Source organism: Taurulus bubalis, assembly GCF_910589615.1.
Source record: "Taurulus bubalis genome assembly, chromosome: 2".
Lineage (NCBI taxonomy): Eukaryota > Metazoa > Chordata > Actinopteri > Perciformes > Cottidae > Taurulus > Taurulus bubalis.
In genome coordinates this window covers 1,068,583-1,081,071 of record NC_136590.1, presented here as the reverse complement: position 1 = coordinate 1,081,071, position 12,489 = coordinate 1,068,583, and the positions used below count along the sequence as shown (strand labels likewise).

At 49.8% G+C, this 12,489-nt stretch overlaps 1 long non-coding RNA gene across 1 annotated transcript; it reads left to right on the top strand.

The window, feature by feature from the left end:
* Positions 1–4,604: 4,604 nt before the first annotated feature.
* LOC306750807 lies at positions 4,605–12,362 on the top strand. Its single transcript, XR_013771202.1, has 6 exons — positions 4,605–4,677; positions 4,765–4,824; positions 4,978–5,037; positions 5,138–5,166; positions 11,461–11,568; positions 11,841–12,362. It is a non-coding gene; the product is annotated as an uncharacterized lncRNA (long non-coding RNA).
* Positions 12,363–12,489: the final 127 nt, after the last annotated feature.

Genomic DNA, 12,489 nt, shown 5'->3' with positions numbered 1-12,489 from the left:
GCTGAGGCTCGAACCACCGATGCTCTGACTGAAAGTCATATTCTAACCACTGACCCACAGTCACATCACAACCCTCTCCCAATTTGTTTCGAGTTTTGATTTTGACCCCGCTAATATATCATAAAGATAGACACAATATTAATAAGTTAATAATTGATGTATTGGCATCACAAACATAATTTATTCAATTTAAAGCTTCACACACCAAAGCCATGGTGTCGTTATGATCACTCTGCCTGTTTTACATCTATTGTCCACTTGGTGGCGCAGCAGAGCAGATGAAGCTCCGTGAAGCTCCATGAAGCTCAATGAAGCTCAATGAAGCTTCGGTACATGAGCGAACCGATTGGATGGAAAGCTTCAAAGCTTCAGGAAGCTTCATCTCGCCATCACTAATATATATATATATATATATATATATATATATATATATATATATATATATATATATAGTTATATAAATAGTTAATTTCTGCACCAATAGAGGCACAACAAACACCAGCTCACTTGAGCCAATCCGGAGAAAGGACCCCTACGCCGACCCCTCACATATACATGTATATATACATACATGCATACATTTATTTATACATATACATATATATGTATAAATATAAATATATATATATATATATATATACATATACATACATAAATGTATGTCTTCCACCTCTGACTGATGCTAAAGGATCAGCTCAACAACTGCCTTCAAGAAAATGTGCAGTTCATTTTGTATTTTTCCACACATGAAACTGAAAGTATGAGTTGTGTTCTCACTCGTGGGTTAAACCATTGTTCTCTAAAGGGGGGGGGGGGGGGGGGGGGACTGTACTTTAGAAACTGGGAGTTTGATTGATCAACAGTCAAAGTTAAGTAAACATAAAAGCTGATGATGATAAATCCACATATATTGTAGGATAATTTGCAGACGAGGAGGGAAGTAAACAGGAAGTAAAACAGGCAGGAAGTTGGTTTCTGCCACATGAGTTCAGACTTTGTGTCTTCTGGTTACTAAAAACTGGTTAGCGGACAAAGAAGAGGAGAAGGTGAGCATTAATTAGAGGCTTTGCTGCTTATTTATTTATAGGTTTCTTCAATAACATTCCTTACAAAACTAAACGCTTCGATCAAAGGAAAAGGTAACGAAGGAGGGAAGTAAACAGGAAGTAAAACAGGCGGGAAGTTGGTTTCTGCCATAAGCAAATTCAGACTTCAGGCCTCTGTTTACCGAACAGGAAAAACATAATAACATAACATAAAGCGGACAAAGAAGAGGAGAAGGTGAACATTGATTATAGCAGGCCTGGCCAACCCGCGGCTCCCGAGCCGCATGCGGCTCTTTGCCTGGTTTCATGCGGCTCTTTGCCTGGTTTCATGCGGCTCTTTGCCTGGTTTCATGCGGCTCTTTGCCTGGTTTCATGCGGCTCTTTGCCTGGTTTCATGCGGCTCTTTGCCTGGTTTCATGCGGCTCTTTGCCTGGTTTCATGCGGCTCTTTGCCTGGTTTCATGCGGCTCTTGCATTCATATCGAAGTTTGTGTTTGTGTTTTTTTTTTTTTTTTTTTTAAATCTTTTTATTGATTTTGCAAATACTTTAGACCACTGGTGTCAAACTCAAGGCGCGACGGCTTGAAAGCCATGAAATCGTCTTTCGCGACCCGTTTTCAGTCCGTCAGGACGGTCATTTTACATGGCAAAAAAAACTGTCCTTTTATTTTGAAGGGATTTTTTAATGCGGCAGAGTGCAATTTATTCAATTTCAGTCATATTGAAGTAATGTGCTGTAACTCTGTTACGTTGTTCATTCTGGTCACATGACATCTATTCTTCTGTCCATCCAGGAGAGGGATCCTCCTCTGTTGCTCTGTGAAGGTTCTTCCTGTTTTCCCTGTGAAATGGTTTTTACTATCTTTATTTGGGGAGTTGTTCCTGATCTGATGTGAGGTCCCGGGACAGGATGTTATGTTACAGATTGCACATTTTAATTTGTGATTTTGGGCTATATAAAATGAACTGAATTGAATTGAATATTCACACACTCCTCAATGCTGCGTTCACAACACTTTACTTGCGTGAGTTTACACATCGGACTATTTGTGATAGTTTGCTTCATTCCCAACCTTTTTTTTGTTATGTTCAAAAAGGCTGAAGTTATAACATTATTATGTGTGTTGTATTACCTTGTATCCTTAAGAAGCACTTTTGGGTTTTTAATTGAGTGTGAAAGGGAATATTTCTGTTTGGCATACTGTGATACTATCTCAGGTTCAAACCTAGGCGCCATATTTTCATTAAATCAAATTGAGAAGTTGAAAATGTTCCTCGCTTTGGTCGCGGCTTGTCATTCAGGGAGATGGTGGGTCCTGCAGCCAGACCAGTTAAACCACTGCCCCAGACCACATGCATGTTCTTAGAGTTATGTCCTTCTCAACTGTGACAAAAAAGCTTTGAACAAAGTTAATATAATAACGTGTGTTTAATCTTTGACTTTGTTATTTTCATCTGTTTCATCTGGGGGGGAGAGGGGGGGGGATGATGTGGCTCTTAGTCTCTGACTGGTTGGTCACCCCTGGATTAGAGGCTTTGCTGCTTATTTATAAGATTATTCAATAACATTAATAAAAAAAAACCAACTAAACGCTTCGATCAAAGGAAAAGGTAACGAATCCCAGAGGAGAGAAGCAATATTCCCTCTAATTTTTTTCAGCACTGAGCAAATTTTTTTTTTCTGAGCGCACATTTCAGCACTGTGAGCAATTCTCAACCACGGGACCTGCTGAAAATAAACCACAAGCCTGCGTTAGCCATAGGGGATTCAAAGAGATGACAGCAAATGCATCAATATGTATACAAGGTTGATATTTATTCAATATCCTTTATAATGGCTGGACTTTGGGAACATTTTAATGATGGTGTTTTACCAGTCAGTTTAGTTGAACTTAAAGGATCTTTGTTGAACTTCAATAAGGGGAGGTTATGACTGGTTCACTGGTTATGACTGATAATGATATATTGTGGTGACCCACATACGGACTGTGAGAGACATTCACCTAAGGGCTACTGTGCCTTTAAGAGCTGGTGGGGTTTCCGGGGTCGGGGTTGGTGTTGTGGTTTTGGGTTTCCGGGAAGCGTGGGGTTTTGCGCTGCCGCTATAGTACTGCACAAGTATTGTACATTTTATGTGGAGAAAGAGTAAACTATCTCGACTGCAACTACGCCTACTGTCTCGCTGTTTCTCAACTCTACAATATATATATATATATATATATATATATATATATATATATATATATATATATATATATATATAAAATAAAAGTATCAAAGGTGTTTAGTCATTTCTCAGCAGGTACAACATTTAAGTGGAACTTCATTGAAAGAAAAATGCTAATGCAGTGCTTAACAATAATTATAGGCCTATTAAATTGACATGGAGTCATTTTTCCTAAAGGTAGCCCATATAAACAATTTAATAACTTCATGTTCTTCATATTTAAATATGTCTGAAAGTTTCATCCTACCTGTGTCAGTTTGGACTATTTCATCTAGCCCCTCATGTTGAACGTTAGGCAGACCTTTTTCTGGGGCGCCTGCTCTGCCTTTCTTTTCGCCATGGAGGCCTATAGCTGCTGGAGCAGGGCCCGCCAAGAGGAGCCTAAACAGCGCTGGTAAAGATGCACAACAATCAGACCCCGACCCATCGTCCCGAGTCCGAACCCTCGCCCAGACCCCGACAACTTATCACCCCTACCTCTCGTTCTGACCCAGCTCCTCATCCAGACCCCGACCCAAACCATGGTCCCAATCCGACCCAACTCCTCGTCCCGACCCTTTGGCCCGACCCCTCGTCCCATCCAGAACCCCTTGTTCTGACCCCGACCCATCGTCCCGACATCTCGTCCCAACCCGACTCAACCCATCATCCCAACCCCGATCCCTTGCACCGACCCGACGCCTCGTCCAGACCCTGACCCAACCCATCATCCTGATCCGACCCCTCATGCCGACATTGTCCCGTCCCAACCAATCATCCCGACCCTACTCCTCGTCAAGATCCTTTTCCCCGACCCAACGTCCCGATTTGAACCCTTTGATCCCAGACCCCGAGTCCATACCCTACTCCTCGTCCAGACTCTGACCCATCATCCCGACCCAACCCCTCGTCCTGACCCCTCGTCCTGACCCCTTTTCCCATCCTGAGTCCAAACCCGACCCCGAGTCATGTCGCCTTGTCGTCCTCACTAGAACATTCGTTCATTATTAGTTATTAGTTATCATTATTATAATCATTAGTGAAGATTATCTTGATAAACTAAACCTGGAAGAATCATAAACGATTATTTTCTGCAGTAATCCAAAATCTCTTTGTTTACAGATGTCATTGCTGGCTTTAGAGACCAAGTGGAAAACAGTCCTGACCTCCATCCTGGAGGAGCTGACCCCATATCAAGTCAGGAAGTTGCTGTTCAAACTGGAAAAAATCCCTCAAGGTCTGAGGACTGAGAGGCACAGAGAAGAACTCCCTGATCTGATCATCCAGCACTACGGGACAGAAAGGTCCATCTCTGTGATCGATAAAGAAATGAAGGTCTTTCCGAGGAATGACGCTAAAGTCCAGGAGCCGCTGCAAAGCATTGTGGTTAAAATGAAAGAACTGAAGAAACGACAGGAAGCAAAGGGTGAGTTAATTTAGATCATCTCCTCCCTTGCTGGATTATTTTAACATGAAGTGAATAAAAGAGAATAAAAACATAATTGACTTCCAGAAACGGCAAAACAACCTGCAACTGCCTCAGGATCAGGGAAAAAGACAAAACCTGCAACTGGTACATATACACATATTCACGTACACATATATATACACACAAATACAACACACACACACACACAAATGTAATATATATATATATATATATATATATATATATATATATATATATATATATATATATATATATATAAAGTGTTGTACTTTTCAGGGACGACGAGCAAACCAGCATCTGCCTCTGGATCAGTGAAGACGCCAAAACCTGCAGCTGGTAGGTCAAAACAAACGAATGCAGAACAGTCAAAAAGTAAGAAATGTTTATGTGTTACCTGAAAGCCATTAACAGTGTTTGTTTCTTTGTTTTTTTAAAGGTCAACCGAAGAGCTGCCAAACTTACATGGTGAGAATCAAAAGAGTTAACGATAAGCGCCCAAGTCTCGCCGTAACCGACTCTTATCTCTCGCTACAAGCGTCTTGGCGTTAACAGCTCTTGCATTTAGCCGTAACCGACTCCTACGTCTCGCCGCAACCGACTCCTACGTCTCGCCGCAACCGACTCCTACGTCTCGCCGCAACCGACTCCTACGTCTCGCCGCAACCGACTCCTACGTCTCGCCGCAACCAACTCCTACGTCTCGCCGCAACCGACTCCTACGTCTCGCCGCAACCGACTCCTACGTCTCGCCGTCACCGACTCTCGTGTCTCGCCGCAACCGACTCCCGCGTCTCGCCGTAACCGACTCCCACGTCTCGCCGTAACCGACTCATACGTCTCGCCGTAACCGACTCCCACGTCTCGCCTTAACCAACTCCTACGTCTCGCTGTAAGCGACTCTCGCTTCTCGACGTAACCGACTCCCACGTCTCGCCTTAACCAACTCCTACGTCTCGCCGTAAGCGACTCTCGCTTCTCGACGTAACCGACTCTCACGTCTCGCCGTAACCGACTCCTACGTCTCGCCGTAACAGACTCCCGCTTCTCGCCGTAACTGACTCCCACGTCTCGCTGTAACCAACTCCTACGTCTCGCCGTATCCGACTCCCACGTCTCGCCTTAACCGACTCCTACGTCTTGCCGTAACCGACTCCCACGTCTCGCCGTAACCGACTCCTACGTCTTGCCGTAACCGACTCCCACGTCTCGCCTTAACCAACTCCTACGTCTCGCCGTAACCGACTCCTACGTCTCGCCGTAACCGACTCCTACGTCTAGCCGTAAGCGACTCTCGCTTCTCGGCGTAACCGACTCTCACGTCTCTCCGTAGCTGACTCCTACGTCTAGCCGTAACCGACTCCTACGTCTAGCCGTAAGCGACTCTCGCTTCTCGGCGTAACCGACTCCTACGTCTCGCCGTAACAAATTTCCGCCTCGCGGCGTAACCGACTCCCGCGTCTCGCCGTAACCGACTCCCACGTCTCGCTGTAACCAACTCCTACGTCTCGCCGTAACCGACTCCCACGTCTCGCCGTCACCGACTCCTACATCTCGGCGTAACCGACTCCCACGTCTCGCCGTAACCGACTCCCAGGTCTCGTCGTACCCGACTCCTACGTCTTGCCGTAACCGATTCTCGCTTCTCGGCGTAACCGACTCTCACGTCTCGCCGTAGCTGACTCCTACGTCTAGCCGTAACCGACTCCCGCGTCTCGCCGTAACCGACTCCCACGTCTCGCTGTAACTAACTCCTACGTCTCGCCGTATCCGACTCCCACGTCTCGCCTTAACCGACTCCTACGTCTTGCCGTAACCGACTCCCACGTCTCGCCGTAACCGACTCCTACGTCTTGCCGTAACCGACTCCCACGTCTCGCCTTAACCAACTCCTACGTCTCGCCGTAACCGACTCCTACGTCTCGCCGTAACCGACTCCTACGTCTCGCCGTAAGCGACTCTCGCTTCTCGGCGTAACCGACTCTCACGTCTCGCCGTATCCGACTCCCACGTATCGCCGTAACAGACTCCTGCTTCTCGCCGTAACTGACTCCCACGTCTCGCTGTAACCAACTCCTACGTCTCGCCGTAACCGACTCCCACGTCTCGCCATAACCGACTCCCACGTCTCGCCATAACCGACTCCCATGTCTCGCCATAACCGACTCTCGCTTCTCGGCGTAACTGACTCCTACGTCTCGCCGTAACCGACTCCCACGTCTCGCCGTAACCGACTCCAAGTCTTGCCGTAACCGACTCCTATGTCTTGCCGTAACCGACTCCGACGTCTAGCCGTAAGCGACTCCTACGTCTAGCCGTAAGCGACTCTCGCTTCTCGGCGTAACCGACTCTCACGTCTCTCCGTAGCTGACTCCTACGTCTAGCCGTAACCGACTCCGACGTCTAGCCGTAACCGACTCCGACGTCTAGCCGTAACCGACTCCTACGTCTAGCCGTAACCGACTCCGACGTCTAGCCGTAACCGACTCCGACGTCTAGCCGTAACCGACTCCGACGTCTAGCCGTAACCGACTCCTACGTCTAGCCGTAAGCGACTCTCGCTTCTCGGCGTAACCGACTCCTACGTCTCGCCGTAACAAATTTCCGTCTCGCGGCGTAACCGACTCCCGCGTCTCGCCGTAACCGACTCCCACGTCTCGCTGTAACCAACTCCTACGTCTCGCCGTAACCGACTCCCACGTCTCGCCGTCACCGACTCCTACATCTCGGCGTAACCGACTCCCACGTCTCGCCGTAACCGACTCCCAGGTCTCGTCGTACCCGACTCCTACGTCTTGCCGTAACCGATTCTCGCTTCTCGGCGTAACCGACTCTCACGTCTCGCCGTAACCGACTCCCACGTCTTGCTGTAACCGATTCTCGCTTCTCGCCGTAACCGACTCTCACGTCTCGCCGTAACCGACTCCTACGTCTCGCCGTAGCAAATTTCCGCCTCTTGGCGTAACCGACTCCCGCGTCTCGCCGTAACCGACTCCCACGTCTCGCTGTAACCGATTCTCGCGTCTCGCCGTAACCGACTCCCACGTCTCGCCGTAACCGACTCCTACGTCTCGCCGTAACCGACTCTCGTTTCTCGGCGTCTACGACTCTCACGTCTCTCACGTCTCACCGTAACAAACTCCCACGTCTCGCCGTAACAAACTCCTACCTCTCGCCGTAACCGACTCCCACGTCTCGCCTTAACCAACTCCCACGTCTCGCCATAACCGACTCCTACGTCTCGCCGTAAAAAACTCCCGCCTCTCGGCGTAACTGACTCTCGCTTCTTGCTGTAACCGACTCCTACGTCTCGGCGTAACCGACTCCCACGTCTCGCTGGAACCAACTCCTACGTCTTGCCGTAACCGACTCTCGCTTCTCGGTGTAACCGACTCTCACGTCTCGCCGTAACTGACTCTCGCTTCTCGGCGTAAACAACTCTCACGTCTCGCCGTAACAAACTCCTACGTCTCGCCGTAACAAACTCCCGCCTCTCGCCGTAACCGACTCCCGCCTCTCGGCGTAACCGACTCTCACGTCTCGCCGTAACCGACTCCTAAGTCTTGCCGTAACCGACTCCCACGTCTCGCCTTAACCAACTCCTACGTCTCGCCGTAACCGACTCCCGCCTCTCGGCGTAACCGACTCCTACGTCTTGCCGTAACCGACTCCCGCTTCTTGCCATAACCGACTCCCACGTCTCGCCGTAACTGACTCCCGCCTCTCGGCGTAACCGACTCCTACGTCTTGCCGTAACCGACTCTCGCTTCTCGCCTTATCCGACTCCTACGTCTCGCCGTAAGCGACTCTCGCTTCTCGCCGTAACCGACTCCCACATCTCGCCGTAACCGACTCCTACGTCTTGCCGTAACCGACTCTCGCTTGTCGGCGTAACCCACTCCTACGTCTCGCCATAACCGACTCCTACGTGTCGCCGTAAAAAACTCCCGCCTCTCGGCGTAACTGACTCTCGCTTCTTGCTGTAACCGACTCCTACGTCTCGGCGTAACCGACTCCCACGTCTCGCTGTAACCAACTCCTACGTCTCGCTGTAACCGACTCCCACGTCTCACCGTAACCGACTCCTACGTCTTGCCGTAACCGACTCTCGCTTCTCGGTGTAACCGACTCTCACGTCTCGCCGTAACTGACTCTCGCTTCTCGGCGTAAACAACTCTCACGTCTCGCCGTAACCAACCCCTACGTCTCGCCGTAACAAACTCCTACGTCTCGCCGTAACAAACTCCCGCCTCTCGCCGTAACCGACTCCCGCCTCTCGCCGTAACCGACTCTCACGTCTCGCCGTAACCGACTCCTAAGTCTTGCCATAACCGACTCCCACGTCTCGCCTTAACCAACTCCTACGTCTCGCCGTAACCGACTCCCGCCTCTCGGCGTAACCGACTCCTACGTCTTGCCGTAACCGACTCCCGCTTCTTGCCATAACCGACTCCCACGTCTCGCCGTAACCGACTCCTACGTCTCGCCGTAACTGACTCCTGCCTCTCGGCGTAACCGACTCCTACGTCTTGCCGTAACCGACTCTCGCTTCTCGCCTTAACCAACTCCTACGTCTCGCCTTATCCGACTCCTACGTCTCGCCGTAAGCGACTCTCGCTTCTCGCCGTAACCGACTCCCACATCTTGCCGTAACCGACTCCTACGTCTTGCCGTAACCGACTCTCGCTTGTCGGCGTAACCGACTCCCGCATCTCGCCGTAACCGACTCCCACGTCTTGCCGTAACCGACTTCTACGTCTTGCCGTAACCGACTCACACGTCTCGCCGTAAACGACTCCCACGTCTCGCCTTAACCAACTCCCGCCTCTCGCCGTAATCGACTCTCGCTTCTCGGCTTAACCGACTCCCACGTATTCGTCGTAACTGACTCCCACGTATTCGTCGTAACTGACTCCCGCCTCTCGCCGTAACCGACTCCCGTCTCTCGCCGTAACCGACTCCTACGTCTCGTCGTAACTGACTCCCGCCTCTCGCCGTAACAAACTTCCGCATCTCGCCGTAACCGACTCCCGCCTCTCGGCGTTACCGACTCCCACGTCTCGCCGTAACCGACTATCACGTCTCGCTGTAACCAACTCCTACGTCTCGCCGTAACCGACTCCCACGTCTCGCCGTAACCGACTCCCACGTTTCGCCGTAACCGACTCCCGCTTCTTGCCATTACCGACTCTCACGTCTCGCCGTAACCGACTCCTACGTCTCGCCGTAACCGACTCCCACGTCTCGCCTTAACCAACTCTGTCTTGCCGTAACCGACTCTCGCTTGTCGGCGTAACCGACCCCCGCGTCTTGCCGTAACAAACTCCTACGTCTCGCCGTAACAAACTCCCGCCTCTCGCCGTAACCGACTCCCGCCTCTCGGCGTAACCGACTCTCACGTCTCGCCGTAACCGACTCCTAAGTCTTGCCGTAACCGACTCCCACGTCTCGCCTTAACCAACTCCTACGTCTCGCCGTAACCGACTCCCGCCTCTCGGCGTAACCGACTCCTACGTCTTGCCGCAACCGACTCCCGCTTCTTGCCATAACCGACTCCCACGTCTCGCCGTAACTGACTCCCGCCTCTCGGCGTAACCGACTCCTACGTCTTGCCGTAACCGACTCTCGCTTCTCGCCTTATCCGACTCCTACGTCTCGCCGTAAGCGACTCTCGCTTCTCGCCGTAACCGACTCCCACATCTCGCCGTAACCGACTCCTACGTCTTGCCGTAACCGACTCTCGCTTGTCGGCGTAACCCACTCCTACGTCTCGCCATAACCGACTCCTACGTGTCGCCGTAAAAAACTCCCGCCTCTCGGCGTAACTGACTCTCGCTTCTTGCTGTAACCGACTCCTACGTCTCGGCGTAACCGACTCCCACGTCTCGCTGTAACCAACTCCTACGTCTCGCTGTAACCGACTCCCACGTCTCACCGTAACCGACTCCTACGTCTTGCCGTAACCGACTCTCGCTTCTCGGTGTAACCGACTCTCACGTCTCGCCGTAACTGACTCTCGCTTCTCGGCGTAAACAACTCTCACGTCTCGCCGTAACCAACCCCTACGTCTCGCCGTAACAAACTCCTACGTCTCGCCGTAACAAACTCCCGCCTCTCGGCGTAACCGACTCTCACGTCTCGCCGTAACCGACTCCTAAGTCTTGCCATAACCGACTCCCACGTCTCGCCTTAACCAACTCCTACGTCTCGCCGTAACCGACTCCCGCCTCTCGGCGTAACCGACTCCTACGTCTTGCCGTAACCGACTCCCGCTTCTTGCCATAACCGACTCCCACGTCTCGCCGTAACCGACTCCTACGTCTCGCCGTAACTGACTCCTGCCTCTCGGCGTAACCGACTCCTACGTCTTGCCGTAACCGACTCTCGCTTCTCGCCTTAACCAACTCCTACGTCTCGCCTTATCCGACTCCTACGTCTCGCCGTAAGCGACTCTCGCTTCTCGCCGTAACCGACTCCCACATCTTGCCGTAACCGACTCCTACGTCTTGCCGTAACCGACTCTCGCTTGTCGGCGTAACCGACTCCCGCATCTCGCCGTAACCGACTCCCACGTCTTGCCGTAACCGACTTCTACGTCTTGCCGTAACCGACTCACACGTCTTGCATTGCCAACGTCTTGCATCGCCAACGTCTTGCATCGCCAACGTCTTGCATCGCCTACGTCTTGCATCGCCTACGTCTCGTCTTGCATCGCCTACGTCTCATCATAACCGTAGTAATGTTTTATTGTTGTTTGTTCAGATGGATCCTGTTGGAGCAAAGAAGCCCAAACAGAAGAAAAAGCAGAAAGAATCTCTGAATCTTTCTTCTCCGTCTCTGAAAGCAGCTCAACACACCAAAACTTCCAAGGTAGCTGTAGACGTCTTTGTTCCGTCAAACACTTTTGAATTGTTTTGCATTAAACATTCAATTATTGCCAAAACATTTTCAATGAATGTTCCATAATAAGGTTGAAGACACTCAGATGTTTCTCTGGTCTTTAATCAGCTGTTAAATACTGTGTGATCCACGTGTTCATTAAGTCTTTAAATACACACTTAGATGTAGTAGTTAAATAGTTCAGTGCTTATCAGAGTTCTGGTCCTAAACTCCACTATGAATGTCCATCTCTCTTTATTCAGGTTCCCAGTACAGCGGTCCAGACTTGGAGGATTAAAATAACGGGAATAAAATCGTCCAATAAGAGGAACACTCACCTGGAGGTCGAGTTCAACGGCAGGCAGCGGAAGTTTTATGTGACAACTCGACTTCTTGCAGACGCATTTGGCATCAAAGCGGAGAAAGATTTTAGAGAAATCTTCTTTTATCTGATGCCGATCAACGCAGAAGCACAAATACAAGGAAAAAAGATTATAGGAATACAAAATCACACTTATCTGTAGAAGTCCAACGTCGTAAACGCCGGATTGGACGGGTGAGGGTGGTGTGTGCAGTTGGGTGGTGGTCACCTCACCGGCCTGATGAGACCGGTGAGACCTTTATCAAGGAACTCTCAATGGTTTGATTGGTTAAGACGCGTCGACTCGCCGCAGTGCGTCCGGTAACAGATCTGTGTTAAATCAACAAATGAAACCAAATGCGTAGCGTTTAAAAATATTCTTGATTGACGTATCAACGGTTAACGTCCCTCGTCCTGATAGATAGATAGATATATATAGATATATATATATATATATAGATATATATATATATATATATATATATATATATATATATTTATATATATTGTTGGAAGACATGCATTTTGTGTTGCGGTCGGTCCTTTATGTA